A 13,999-nucleotide genomic window follows, 5' to 3' on the forward strand; every position below is an offset into this window, starting at 1 on the left:
TCTAATAGATTTTAATAAATTAAGACTTTGATGTTAGTTTTCTTAAATCATCAGTCTAAAAGCTGTTTCTTAAAGAAAACAGGGTATTTAAATGGAATCTTGATTGTTGACATGAATTATTTTGATTGAAACTGTAAAATGGATGGGATTTTTTTTTTCTTCTGAAGTTGGATAGCAAGACAGAGGAACGATGTCTCCCGCTAACATGCAGACTTGCTTCACTGACATTTGTAATGTTTTGGATTTGAGATTTCTGTCTGAAACTTCTACTGGAAGGTCTCTCTATTTTATACCTGCCTCATGTAGCAGCAGTCTGGGCCTGGAAGACAGTGTGGTGGACAAGAGGAGGTGCCTCCAGGTGTGGTGGGGTGCTAGGAACATTGATGTCAAAGGGCTGTTTTGAAAGGGTGAAAACTGCACTTTGAGTCAGTGGCATCACAGAATGGCTCAGGTTGGATGATCATCTAGTCCAACACCCCTGCTGAGCAGGATCACCCAGAGCATGTTGTGCAGGATGGCATCAAGGCGGGTTTTGAATATCTCCAGAGAAGGAGACTCCACAACCTCTCTGGGCAGCCTGTCCCAGTGCTCTGTCACCTCACAGTAAAGAAGAGCACCTCTCATACTCGGCCAGAACCTTGTTTGTTTCAGTTTGTGCCTGGTGCCTTTTGTCCTGTCACTGGGCACAGCTGAAAAGAGACTGGCTCCATCCTCTCAACACTGTCCCCTCAGATACTTGTACACATCGAGGAGGTCTCCCCTCAGTCTTCTCTTTTGCAAAGTAAACAGGCCCAGTTCTCTCAGCCTGTGCCTGTATGACAGGTGCTCCAGTCTCCTAATCATCTTAGTGGCCTTCCTGTGAAATTGCTCCAGTAGCTCTGTATCCCTCTGGTACTGGTGTGCCCAGAACTGGACACAATGCTCCAGGTGTGGCCTCACCAGGGCTGAGTAGAGGGACAGGGTCACCTCCTTTGTCCTGCTGGTAACACTCTTCCAAATGCACCCCAGGATACTTTTGGCCTTCTTTGCCACAATGGAACAGCATACTGGCCACCAGGACTCCCAGGTCCCTCTGTACAGTGCTCCTCTATAGTATGCAGAACAGAAATAACCATTAAGTCAAAAAAAAAAAAAAAGAGAGAAAAAAAAAGAAGGAAAAAAAAAAAGAAAAAAAGGATGGATGGAAGAGATTCCTCCCCACCCCTTTCATTTTTCTTCGATCTCTGCTTGCATTGATTAATGTTTGTTTCTGACTTTCAGCCTCAAAAACACCTGTAGGAGCCTAAAAAAGGGTTAATGTTCTTGTAGCTTCTCCCTGTGCAGCTGTACCAGGGAAAACAATTTACTGCTGCTTCACTTTGTTTTATTCCTGCCCTGTTTGCCCAACCTCCAGCCTCTTGTGCTGAAGAAGGTGAGGTGCTCTTCACGTTGGCATCTCAGGCTTGCTGAAGTGCCCTTACGCCGTCTTTCTGGGAAGAGTGGGGTAACAAGCTCACAGATGCCTATGAACCTGGTGATGTAGTGAGTTTCTGAGTGGGGCCTGATGAAGGTATCACAGATATTTTTGTACTCCATGTTTTGCAGCCCCTAGCCTTTGGGCAAGCTGTTGAACTCTAATACACTCGGTTTCACAGGGCACCAAGAGGCTGTTTGCTGCCAATTGGCTTTTGCTGCCAATCAGCTCATTGCCAAGGACATAAGGATTTTTTTTTTATATTCTACCTAATCTTCCTACAGAGGCTCTGTTTAATGTCTTACCCTTGTTTGAAATGTGGAATTCATCTGCTGCTATTATTATCCGAATGCAGAGAGGCTGCAAGGCTTTTTGTTTTCTTCAGTCCAGCAGGGATCACTTTGTGCTCGGTGTTTGTGCAGCACCGGCATGGCTGGGTGCAGGATGGGGCTGCTTAGGCTATAGAATACACAAAACAGTGTTTCTCCCCATATTCCCCAGCAGTCTGTCCTGCAGCTGTAATTCCTTTTTGCTTAAAAAATGCAAGCTGGGTGGCAGGCTGAGTTAGGATGCTTCTAGAGGTCTCATTCTCCAGGCAAAGTATCCTTTGTCACCTGCAATGCTGAAAGCGCCAAGTGGGGATGCAGAGCATGGTCTCTCTAGCTAGAAATCCTGTGTGACCCCACCGTCCTGCTACTGAATTGCACTCCACTGAACTTGAACATGTCCTGGGGGCACACTGGGTCAGTTCCAGACAGGTGAAGAAATGTAGATGCTTAGATGCTGATCTTCAGCTTGTAGTCTACCAAGACGGCACTGCGTGGAGATGCTGGGTGCTGTGGGACACAATTCACCTTCCAGGTGAACTGTAGGGGGTGGAAACAAAAAACACGTTTTTTTTTGCCTCAAAAATGTGCTGTTGAAAGAAATGGGAGTGGTGGGGTGTATGATGATAAGTGCAGGGATACCTTGGCACAAGAGGCACCCTGGGGTTGTCCCCAGCTCTGCAGGTCCCCCCTACTTCATGGGACATTGCTCGTCACTGCCTGACTACCACCTCTCTAAGGCTGTGTCCCCATCCTGGTGTTTTTCCCTGTGCCTCCTGTGTAGCATTTTGCAGCCAGCCTTCCCTTTGGCCTCGAGTAACCTCCTGTTTGTCTCCCGTTTAATGTGCGCCCCCCCTGCTTGCTGGAGGGGCCGGCTGTGGGGCCGCGCGTGTTTACGGCGGTCACGGGGCTGTGACGGGTTCCCAGGCGCTGAGCATCCAAGGGCACGTGGCTCGGGCGTGCAGCACTTGGCTGAGCAGAGGGGAAAAGGAAAAATCTGAATTCGTAACCCTTGACTGCAAAGGGGAGTTAATGATGAGCGAGATGGCAGAAAGCCCCCCCCTGTTTTGGGGGGGAGCCTGAAATGATGAGGCTGCTCTGAGTCTGTGCTCTGGCTCTGAGCTGTGAGGCTGCGCCAAATGAATCATGGGGAGGAGGAATAAAAGTCTGAGTCATAATCCCTAATACTACAGAGTGGATTTGCTTTGTTATTTTGTTCTTGCGTGCTGAACCGATGTGTGGAGGCGCAGTGAGAGCCCTTTCTCTGCTGTTTCATCGGTGAAAAATGCAGCCCTGGTCCTCATGGCTGGTCAGAGCGCAGCGGGACCCACGCTTTCCATCTGGGTGACCCACCCCACTGGGCAGTGCTGCCCCCAGCCACAAACCCACACCCCCACATACCGGGGGCAGCAGCCTTGTGGATTCGTCACTGCTGGGCAATGGGAGGGGAGCCTTAAAATACCCCGGTTTTGCAACCAGCACCTGTTCATGGAGCTTCTCAGAGTGATTTACAAAGGCTTGGTGTGGTGATGGCCACCCAGCACCCACAGCTCAGCGATATAAATGCACTGATGTAAACTAGCTATCACTTCCCCAGAGATATTCCTACAGCTGCCTATGTCTAAGACCCAAAAAATCTTTAAATAATCATATTTTTATAGGATAGCTTACTTTTGAAATGTTATTCTCTAAACCTGTTCTCATTGTGCAGGTTCAGAATGAGCAGTGAGTCCTATTCTGCTGAACTAATTTTGACTAGACCTCCCTCCCCAAAAGACATACATAAAATTAAAAGTAATTTAAAAATATATACCTGACCCTTTGCTTCCATTTGAATAGGGTCAGGAATAGAGCATTGAGCCAAGTCCCTGGGACCAGCACTGCTGATGGCATGAGATGCAGTGGACATCCCCAAGGATGTGGCCAAGAGAGCGTGGTGGTCACAGGGGGTTAAATTGTGACATGGTGGGTGGCGGAGCTGGTCCGCCCCCATGGGCAGCTTCTCCTTTTGGAGCCAAGTTTTGGCTCTCGTATTATTTTAGCTGATTAGATTAATTTCCTGGATGATGTAAGTAAGTGACATTAATTATGTTATATTACCAATAAGAGCTGCTGTTTTAGGCCCTGCATGCATTTAAAAGTATTTTAAATAATTTCCTTTGCTTGAAGGTTAGCGCACAAATTGAAAACTTGGGCGCACACATTGCACACAGAGACAGAGAAAAGAGGTGTGGGTGATTTAAATTTCATGTTTCATTGGAAGATGAGGCTGTTCTTTTCGTCTTACAGTGTTCTTAATTAGTTTTTCATTATACAGGAATTGGTGATAGGATAAATGTTATCCCCAGAGAAAAACTGGCAGCATCTCAGTTCAGTCATGGTAGGCGGGAATTGCTGGTACCAGATCCAAGTTTCACTGCCCTTTGTGCACCAAAAAAATGCTCTGATAGAGCTATAACACACAGTATGAAGCTTATGGGTTGTTTAGATTTTCTTTCTATCATTATTTTTCAGCCAGATCAGTTTCCTTACCAAGTTTGCTGCCTAATTTTAGGAAAGGAGGAAGCAGGATTTTCTAGGGGGTAATTTGTTGTTAAAGCAACATATATGGGGAGCTGAGAAGTGTGAGTGTGGGCTAGTGGAATTGGTCCACTGCTGCTTTGGATGCTAGACATCACCTGTGGCTCTGCAGGTTGAGGCACCTGGCAGGGGCATTTACTTGCTGCTATATCCCTTCTGCTGGAGCAGCCAAAACCTGTTCCCAGGAGGAAAGAAGCTTCTGCAGCAAAAAAAGATCTTTTTCTCTTTCCTTCATCTCTCCCCTCCCCAGCCTCTACAGAGTTTGTTCTAAATCAGTTGCATTTTGTCAGCATAGCTGGGGCTGTGGGTGTATTTTGGAGATATTTATATATATTCATTTTAATTTTCTTTTCATAATTTTACAGGCTGCGAGCAAATCTTAAGTATAGATCAAGCCAAGGCAAATTTGAGATGTCTTGGTTTCTTGCCTGTGGAAAGGAGCTAGTATGCCTTTGGCTGTGAGGATGGGGAATTTGCAAGTCCTGGGTATGGATCCCCCCGCCTTGTGTTTGAGATTTAAGGGGGAAAGGAAGTCTTTGGATAGTAAATTGGAATATTTTTTTTTTAAATACTAAAGCATTTCCTTGTAGGGAAAATCTTCACTAATTTGATATTTAATTCTTCAATTTTTTTTAGCCACCTGTAGTGATACAGACATTTTACTGATCTGGAATGCAGACAACCCTTTTCCAAGTCAAATAAAGCACTTTGACATAGGATCTCTATAATAACCTGCTGATTTCTGCCTTCAGTCTCTATCTCAGACAGCCTGTTTAGGCCAACCCTGCTTCTGAAGTGATCTCACCCATGATGATACGATGATAGCAACTCCTGGCATATGAGCAGGCAGGGACAGGGAGTAAATAATAAATATCCATCCAGTTGGGCCCGGCCAAGGGTCTGAAATGCAAAGTGCAATGAGATCTTTGCAAAGATCTCTCCCCCTCCCATTACACTAAATCTACATGAAATGGAGATGCTGATTTAATTCATGCATTCCTGGTATGTAGAAATGTCTAAATATGAGTGCATTAAAGCAGGTGAAATGATTCCAGCAGCTTTACTTGGGGGGAAGCGCATTATTGCTGTGAGGCTTTGATAGAATGAGGGCAAACTCGTATAAGTTGCCAACGCTTCCTGTTCGCTCCGCATTTGCATAATTCTCAATGCCTTCACAGGGCTCCTCGCTTCCAAATGTTTGTCCAAACATTAAGTAATCCTCGGGAGCCTGGGGCTATCGGTGGCTGTAGTTTCTGCCGGGGAGGATGGGGAGGCTTTTGGATGGGGTTTTGCTCTTCCAAGAGACGGGCACCCGGCTGCCAGAGCCTGGGACAACCCTGCCAAGCACAGCAAGACCTGCCTAAGCTTGGGCTTGTTATATTTGAGAGTAAATTCAGGTGCTGCTTTAATTTGGATTAAAAGATCAAAAGATCTCTCTTGGTTATTCCTGAACAGCTGTGGCTGGAACATTTTAGGGGATTTACCCAGGTTTTTTTTGCTTGTTGTGGGATGGCTCATGATTTGTCCCCAGATAGTTGCCCCTGTGGGTTATTATGGTTGCTGGGGCACTGCCTGCATTCAGTCTTTTACCCATGTAAAAGTGCCAGTGGGATTTGTTTCAGCCTGGGTAAAGCCTGTGCTGCAGCCGTGCCTGTATACAGCCAGGTCTTCCTCCTTGCTTGGCTGAGAGCCTGAAGGCAAAGCCAGAGTCCCAGCTTCACCAGGCACCTCGGATGGGCTCAGCAAACAGGCAGAGAGGTGAGGGTGTCCTAACTGGTATAAACCCACTGATCCCATGAAAACCCTCGCAGTCCACAATCAGGCATTGCGTTAGAAGGCAGTGGAGTACAAGGAATGAATCAATTCGCACATACTGGTGCTTGTGCAGCAGCCACAGGGTTGTCCAGTAGGAAATGGTGTCACACATTGGCAAGGCAGCAGCCGCATTTACTGCCTTAGTCGAGAACTGTTCATTGAAAATCTGCAGCTGAAAGGCTAAACTCTGGATGTCGGTTTTATCTAAACATACAGAGCTGAAAGCTGGAAACCTGTCAGAGGTACAGGCAAATTATCGGTGTGCCTTTGAAAACAAATGGCTCGAAAGAACATTGAGCGGTAATCTCCAAAAACATCCCCAAAAGAGATGGAAGTATTTGGGGGATAGGAAACCTGAATATCTGCAGGGGGCTGCTCGACAGAGGGATGGAGACATGCTGAGTGGTGGTAGGGACAACCTCTGTCTTAAATAGGTCAAGGTTGTACGGAGTTTATTGTAGCATATATAGGAAGAACATTTGGTGATAGGTGGGAGTGGTGGAGCTTTGCTTGTCATTTATATGGTGGCAAAGGGTAACTAAAGTCAGGCTCAGCTGAAAGCTTCTGTTCTTGTTGTGGGGGCAGTGCTTAGAGGAGTGGGTAACGTGGCGATGTCTCTGTCACTGTGTGGTTTTGTCCCTGCTGGTAGTTTGAGCTTGGTGAGTAATTCATGTCAATCCTACATACATGCACAGTGCTGAGAGGTGAGTCCCTTTGCTATGGAAACAGATTGCTTCTGTCCTCATTGCTGCACCTGTAAAATCAGGTATATAATACTTCTTTTCTCTTCAGCAACCTTTTAAACCTCTGGGTTGCTGGAGTTTCCTGTCCCATGCCCAGAATGAGTTCCCAGCACAGTGGATGGCTGTAACAGTCGTGGCATGTAAGTGAGAGAGGATAGGAAAAAAACAACGAAGAGATGTGGCTAATGAGCAGAACAACACGAGCACACAATTCTGGTGGGACCATGAAGGCTTCTTTCTTACCCTCACGAGCAGCCAAGGGGTATAATCTCATTAATAAATTTATCAAGATGCATCTTAAGGCTGATTGGGTACCCTGCCCCACTGCGGCTGGAGCGCATCCTCTTTGCTCCAGCCCACAGTTGTTCATAGACAGCTTATCCTCATTTGTTCTTGTGGCAATATTGTCCTTTCCTCTTTTTATCAGTGATTTAAGCTAATCTTATGCCCTCAGAGCCAGGCAGGTTAAATGCAGCCAGCTCCCTGCCCTCCCTAGTAAGGGTGACTGCTCACCCCCCTTCTGCTCCTGGCAGCTCACTCCTCTGATGGGCTTTGTTTAAATGCATTGTCTTGAACAAAAGCTCCCAAATAGGGCATCTTAGAGTCAGGGTATTCCGCTCTTACAGGTATAGCCTTGTATCTTCTTTAAATCTGCCAGAAATACTTTGCCCTCTGACATTTGCCAGTTGTGTTGCCCTTGAAGCCTGGCTGTGCTGACATCCCTGGCCTCTGGCAATGGCCAGAGCGATGCAGTTGGTTCTTCTAATTGCTAAAGCCTAATGCCTGGAGAAACGGTGGGGGTGATCCCAGTCCACCCACAAAGCTTGACAAAATTTCTAGTGGGAATGGTCTAAAACCGACCTTCCCCCAGCTCTCGAGCCAAGCCCCAGGCTTGGTGTCTGTGTGAAAGAAACAATGTGCAGTTCCTAGAAGGAGCTGCTATTGAAACTATTTTTTTGCATGTTTGGGTCTTCTTTACTGGGATTGTTTGGCAATACGGGGTATAAAAAAGTACATTTAATTTGATGGCATATTTATTTTTGGTTTTAATTGTGGTATCGATGACTAAGAAGATCCAGTCCTTGTGATCTTTTCATTCATAATATACTTTCTGCTGCTAAAATTAAAATTTTGCTTCCAATTTTCTGCAGACTGGCAGGTGCTTCGGTTATTTGTTTAAAGCATTTGCATCTTTTTAATGGGGAAGACAGGAGCTGAAGTGAAGCACTGAAGCTTTTAGGCAGTGCTACGGTTCACCTGGCTTTCAAGGGGCCCCCTCTGCACCGTGGGTTTACGGCAACTCCAGCTACCCATGCAGTGAAGTCGGGACCAGCTCCTGCTGTAGATGGTTAAAGTTGCTTTTTGCAGCAGCACGGTTTGAAATAGGGGTGTACTCTGCTGTAAATAAGGGCTTTATCTCTGGGAGAAGTTTATCTGTCCAAGTTGTACTTTTGGTGGCTGTCATTTGAGGTCTGTCTTTCTGGATCGCCATTAGAAATGAACAATCAGTGCAGAACGGATGCTGACAGGGCCCTTGCTTTCCATGCTTCGTTTCATTTGTGTGGAAGGGAGGAAAAAGAAAGAAAAGCCAGCAAAAACAAAAGCAGAATTTCTGCTGCAGCTGTTTGAAACAATAAATGAACCACGATGTGATGTTGTGGGATGTTTTTTTTTTATTATTTATTTTTTTTTCTTTTTTATTTCTCATTTCCTCATCCAACTTTGTTACTTCTCAGTCCTGGCAGAGGGAAGGACCATTCTCGAGACTTGGTGCTGTGCCTCAGTGACTCACTGCCGCCAGATGTACTCTGTTTACTAGAGTGCAGAACCTGCTCGTGCCTCGCTGCTTCCCCCCGTGCTGCGTGGCTTTCCCTTTGTGCGGGGTTATCCGTCCGGGATGGTCACGGGAACTTATCTTTGCAGAACCAGCACCTGAGCTACTGAATAAGGGAGCCTGCAGTGCAGTCGAGGTCAGCATGCTACGTAACCACAGTGACATAATACACAAGGTTTTGACTCATGGGAGGTTCACCTGGGGTGGCTGAAGTGCTTGCAGACCCAGCCACCCGTGCTGCCCTTCTCCTGGAGTTTGCTCTGGGATGTGTGGGAAGGGAGAACATCACGTTAAGCAGCTCAGACCTTGCCATGCCTTGCAACTTTGGTGTATTGAAGTCACTTGAAATGGGTTACAGGCAGTACTCTGCTCTTTTCTAGGAAGAGGAATGAAGGGGAGAGCGGTGGGTAGCAGACACCTAAGCTATATCACTGGGATTCACCTGTGGTAGGGAGCCAGCACCCTCCTCTACTGTGAGACATGAAATTGTACCCTGGTGTGAGAGTCTGAGTAGGTCTGTTGGGGCAGAAACACAATAGGAAAACTACCTGCGAGATAGTATATGCATATATCTGCAAAAAAAAAAAGTTGGTTTCATCAGTGGCCGTGTGGTTACATGGACCTATAAGGGCTGTTGCAGGTGGTCTCAGGGCAATGCAGCCATGTTGTCATCTCTGTCAGCTGTCTGTTCTGCTTCCTGGAGGCCACCGGGCTTGCCATTGGTGGCAGAAGGGGAACTGCTACGGGTTGCAGCTGATGAATGAGTTCAAACTGCCGATTTAAGCTGCAGGTCCTCTGTGTATGCCTGGTGGGTGATGGGGGAGCTGGGTGCAGGTCTGCGCGCCAGAACATCTGAGGTTGGAGGCCGGATGCTGAGCAAGAGCGGTGGTTGGTTTTGATCCTGTCTGGTGATTCCTGTGTTACTATGTTTAAAAACCATCCATTTCACTGCCGGGCTCGTCACATGCATCACATGCAGGGTTCAAATTCTGTGGAGTTATTCCTGGTTCCTTTAGATACGCAGAGCTGTGATGCTTACGTATTAGTGCCTGGCGTGCCTCGGGGCATCCTAATGAATAGGACTCCATTGATGCAACTGAGCCATTTAAAATGATGGACAATGAACTGCAGGCTTCCAGGTTGTGCATGTCCATGGGGATACTTGAGGGCTTGGGTTTAGAAGGCAATTTCATGGGTTTCCGGAGGTCCATTGCTGTGGGGGGCATAATGAGGCAGAGGGCAGCAGGAAGTGGTGATGTTAAGGCAGTTGAGGATCACAAGGTCTCTAATCCCCCAGTGCCCCACAAGTGAGGCTATTTATGCCTCTCCGTTCCACTTCATTAGGGTCAGAGGAGAATGGACTCCTGCTGTCCTTTCCCAGTCCCACGTGCTGCCCTTCAGTGGCTTTACACCGTCATGAACACTAAAAAGAAAGGAAGACAGGATGCCATCACATCGGCTCTGCTGCACTCATGCAGATCTCTATCAATGTGATGGTTTTGCTTAAAAGAAAACCAGAAATTTCCCTTTTTGCTCGGTGCTGAGTGGGGGGAGTGCTGGTACAGGAGTAGCATATGGAACGTGTAGAGGCTGTGCATGTTCCCGAATCTGCTGGAGAGCAGTCAGACCTCCACAGATAAAATAAAAATGGGCTCAGAGTAGCTATAAATACTTATTTCTTGTTTGCAGCAAGTTATTTGTGTCCAGCTTGAGTAGCCAAATGGACTCAGGTTGGCAGCTCTGTGAAAGAGTAGTTCTGAGAGAGCAAATTCTAGCTCAAAATTGACTTTTGTCCACGTCATTGAGAATAAGAGTTACAAGCTAAGTTAGGCTTTGTCAACTCAAGGCCAAAACTTTAGTGTAGCTGTGGAAAGAGCAGGATGGCTTTGGCATATTGGGATATTGACATGATGCATTTCCTGGTGGTAGGTGTTGGGAAAGCCTGCATCTGCTGTAAAACGAACAAATCTTTCCTTGGAAAAGTTCTCACTGAGATATTGATAATGGACACGTCTCTTGATAAATGTGACTTCACGGATCGTGTTTTCAGCCTCATGGAAAAAAACGGAAAAGGTATCAAATGTGTCAAGCTATTTAAAGGACAAGCTTGAAGGTTTGAAGGTAATGCATTCTAAAAATAAACATTAAAAATGATTTTTGAGCTCGGGCCAGGTTATTTCAAGATCAAAATCAAGGCCACAGCACTTTAACTCTCAGTATGGGTTTCCAGGTCATTTTCATTGGCTTTGTTCATCTGTGCTGCTTTTGAGGTAGGAAAAAATGCTAATAATCTATGAGGATCTTTACACTGTGTTCTTGAAAGTATGTTCCCAAGGAGTCCCGACTGTTCTGCCAGTCTTGTGATTGCAGGCGTACGTTGTCTGTCTGACATATCTCCTTTGATACGTCAATTTACCCATCAGGAAAAAAAAAAAAGAAAAAGAGCTGTGGTGCATTTTGTATGATTTTTTTTTTGGGGGGGGGTGGTGATGTGTATGTAGTGACAGTGTGTGGAGGACTTCAAAGGGACATTGAAGCACTTTTAAAAGGTAGCAAAAAAAGAAAATAATCCCATACTGTCAGTCTAAACCCAGATAGGCAGACCAAAAACTTAGCAAATAACACCTAAGGTAATTTATTGGGTTTTCTGCCGTCTCTCAGGCTGCCTCTGCCATTTCTGATGCATCAGAGGTCCATCCTGCTGGATGGCAGAGCTCAAGTGAGCACATCATCCTGTCCAGAAAGAGAAGGACGTGTCTGCATGGCAGGAATCGCTGGTGGTGCAGGCGATGCCCAGGGTGCTGCAGTGGGACCTAGAGCTTGGGACCTGGGGGAGAAGTGGAGGAGAAATGGTCAGTCACTACTAACAGCCACTACATACACATCACCACACCAAAAAACTGTTCCTGCCCATGGTGAGGGGAGGTGGATTTGGATGATCTGTAGCATTCCTTCCAGCCCAAACCTTTCTGTGATCCTGTGGTTTGCATGAACAGCCTTGTCCAAGAAGGGAGGCAGGCAGCACTTTGACAGACTCAACATCAGGTTAGGACCTAAACATCCTCCTGATGGTAGCTCCTGGCAGCTTCCCCTGCGGTTGATGTGTTTCCGATATGTTTTTCCTCTGCGGGTTGATGAAGTCCAGTCTCCCAGCTCCCAGGTCCTGAGTCCCTCATGCTTTGCCTGAGAGCTGGGGCTTTCCAACACGCATCCCTGGTGCTGCCCTTGCTGTGCTGTTTCCCCATGACCTCCCTCTCTCCAGAGCCCCTCTGGCAGCCCGTTTTGCCCCCCTGGCTCTGGGGGATGGCTTTGGCTATAGGGTTTTCCCCCCTGCCATCGTTCAGCTTGCTGGGTCCTACGAGGACATAGCGAGGCAGGTCCTGGGACTTGCCGGGGCAAGCAGCCGTGATGGGCTTGTTTTTCCGAGGTAATGTTTGATTGGGAAAGCAGCTCCGTGGATGTAGGTGAAAGGTGATATGAGCACAGCTTTGCCGTGCTCCCGGCTGCGTCCTCAGCTTTTTATAACCTCGCGGCATCACGCCGCAGCTCCCGGGCTGCTCCCCTTCTCCTGGTGGGCTTGGGCTGCTCTGGGGTCACAGGACAGATTTGGGGGGACTGGAGAAGCACAAGGTGGTGTCTGAGTGTGTGGGAGCGTGAGGTTTGTTGTGTGGCAAACGTGAGTTGATATCTTGACTGCCGAATGAGCCCCATCAGCTGGAGGGCAGGAGGTGCCATCTCCTTCAGAAGAGGCTGAATAAGTTTACTCTGCTCTATTCACTTTTATTTTTCTTTTTCACTGCTTGTAAGCCCTGAAAGATGAAATTCCGTTGTTACAATGCCACTTAATTATGATACTCCTGATCTACATGAAAATGCCCCCTCCTTTCTTTTCTCGTTCTTTAACCTTGGGACCTCCTCTCACCAAATATATTTCACGGTTTGATTAGGTACCGTGTGGAAAAATATCTCCCTTTATCAGTTTTACGTTGGCTATCTTATGTAAACAGGGAAACTTGTCTAGAAAGACCACAAACGTTTGCTCCTGCGTAGTGCCTGAGAGGAGGGCGTTCAGAGGAGGAAGGAGGTTGGCAAAATGTTTCTTGAGCGAGTGGCGTTTTAGAAGGAAGAAATTTCAAATAGTCCAGGCTGGATCGCACCTAGGGGTTGGAGCTGCTGCAGCTTCAGTTAAGATTATATCTACCTGCAATAATCTCTCTCCATTCATGGGATAAACGATGGCCATCTACATGAAAACAGATCTTCTGTTCTCTTGCTATACCCCTAAAGCAGGTTGTGACCATGAGAGGGAAGTGCTGATTTCACTGAAATTAGTAGAGAAACCTAAAACAGGACTCTCACCCCTGGCAAGGGCAGGCAACAGGAATTTCAGCCTTTCTTAAGCATCAGATTTACCTTCTTACACAGGTCTTGGGGAGGAGGGAGAGCAGCCGGGGGCCCAGGCAGCAGCTTTTCACAGCCACCCCTTGGCTAGTCGTTCAGCAGGGGTGACAGACGGACCTGCTTTTGATGTTAATGTCCTTGCACAGTAGGTGGGACACAGCTGGGATTTGACACGTAGGTGTTTGGGCAGACAAGCTGGTGTGCCTTTCTCCACCCTGAGGCTAGAAGCCCATGTGCACATTTTGGCTGAGGCTGAGGCAGGGGAGCTGTGGAAATTGTGGATAGTCAATGCCACACGAGTTGTAGAGGCTCCAGGCATTTTCCCCCTGGTCCAGTGAGCTCACATTACCATTAAACAGCTTTTTATGACCCTACTGATTCCTTTTTGGCGGGAGCAAATCAAGGAGCACTCACCTGAATCACTCTCTTGGCAAGGCTGCAGGGGCAGTGCTTCCACTGACCGGGCCACGCAAGGCGCAGGTAGGCAGCAATGCTTCATGTGAGGCATGTTCAGAGCGAACCTTGCACCTGGCAGGGCACTGCCATCTGTAAAAGAAAAGGGACCTTTTGGACTCATAAAATACGCTGAGATTCATGGGCCAGTCCTCCTAGGCGAATACAGGATCTAGCTGCATTCACATGGAACAAAAGGTATGCGGCTGGGAATTCCTCTGATGCCTTTAGATGCTAATGTAGTAGTAAAGTAAGCCTACCAGGTTTTATTTATTTTTCTGGCCATTCTAGTCTGAACAACAGCAGGTGGAATTCCTTTCAGAAGCAGCATGCAAGCTCTTCAGAAAACTTGAGCGTTAAGCATGCAAGTCTGGACTGTGTGACACGATGATAT

At 47.1% G+C, this 13,999-nt stretch overlaps 2 long non-coding RNA genes across 11 annotated transcripts in view; one reads left to right on the forward strand and one right to left on the reverse strand.

Moving 5' to 3' along the window:
• Window positions 1-13,999, forward strand: part of LOC137851482 (uncharacterized) — an 88,794-nt gene that overhangs the window by 19,847 nt on the left and 54,948 nt on the right. The window contains exon 4 of one of the 10 annotated variants that reach the window (XR_011093233.1): window positions 10,681-10,824. The exons of the other annotated variants lie outside the window; for them this stretch is intronic. This is a non-coding gene — a long non-coding RNA (uncharacterized lncRNA). The remainder of the gene's footprint in view (window positions 1-10,680; window positions 10,825-13,999) is intronic. 10 annotated transcript variants of the gene reach the window in all.
• LOC137851486 (uncharacterized) lies at window positions 11,207-13,826 on the reverse strand. Its single transcript, XR_011093238.1, has 2 exons — window positions 13,567-13,826; window positions 11,207-11,578 (listed from the first exon to the last, which is right to left on the reverse strand). It is a non-coding gene; the product is annotated as an uncharacterized lncRNA (long non-coding RNA).

The sequence above is a fragment of the Anas acuta genome, chromosome 2, assembly GCF_963932015.1.
Source record: "Anas acuta chromosome 2, bAnaAcu1.1, whole genome shotgun sequence".
Taxonomy (NCBI): Eukaryota; Metazoa; Chordata; class Aves; order Anseriformes; family Anatidae; genus Anas; species Anas acuta.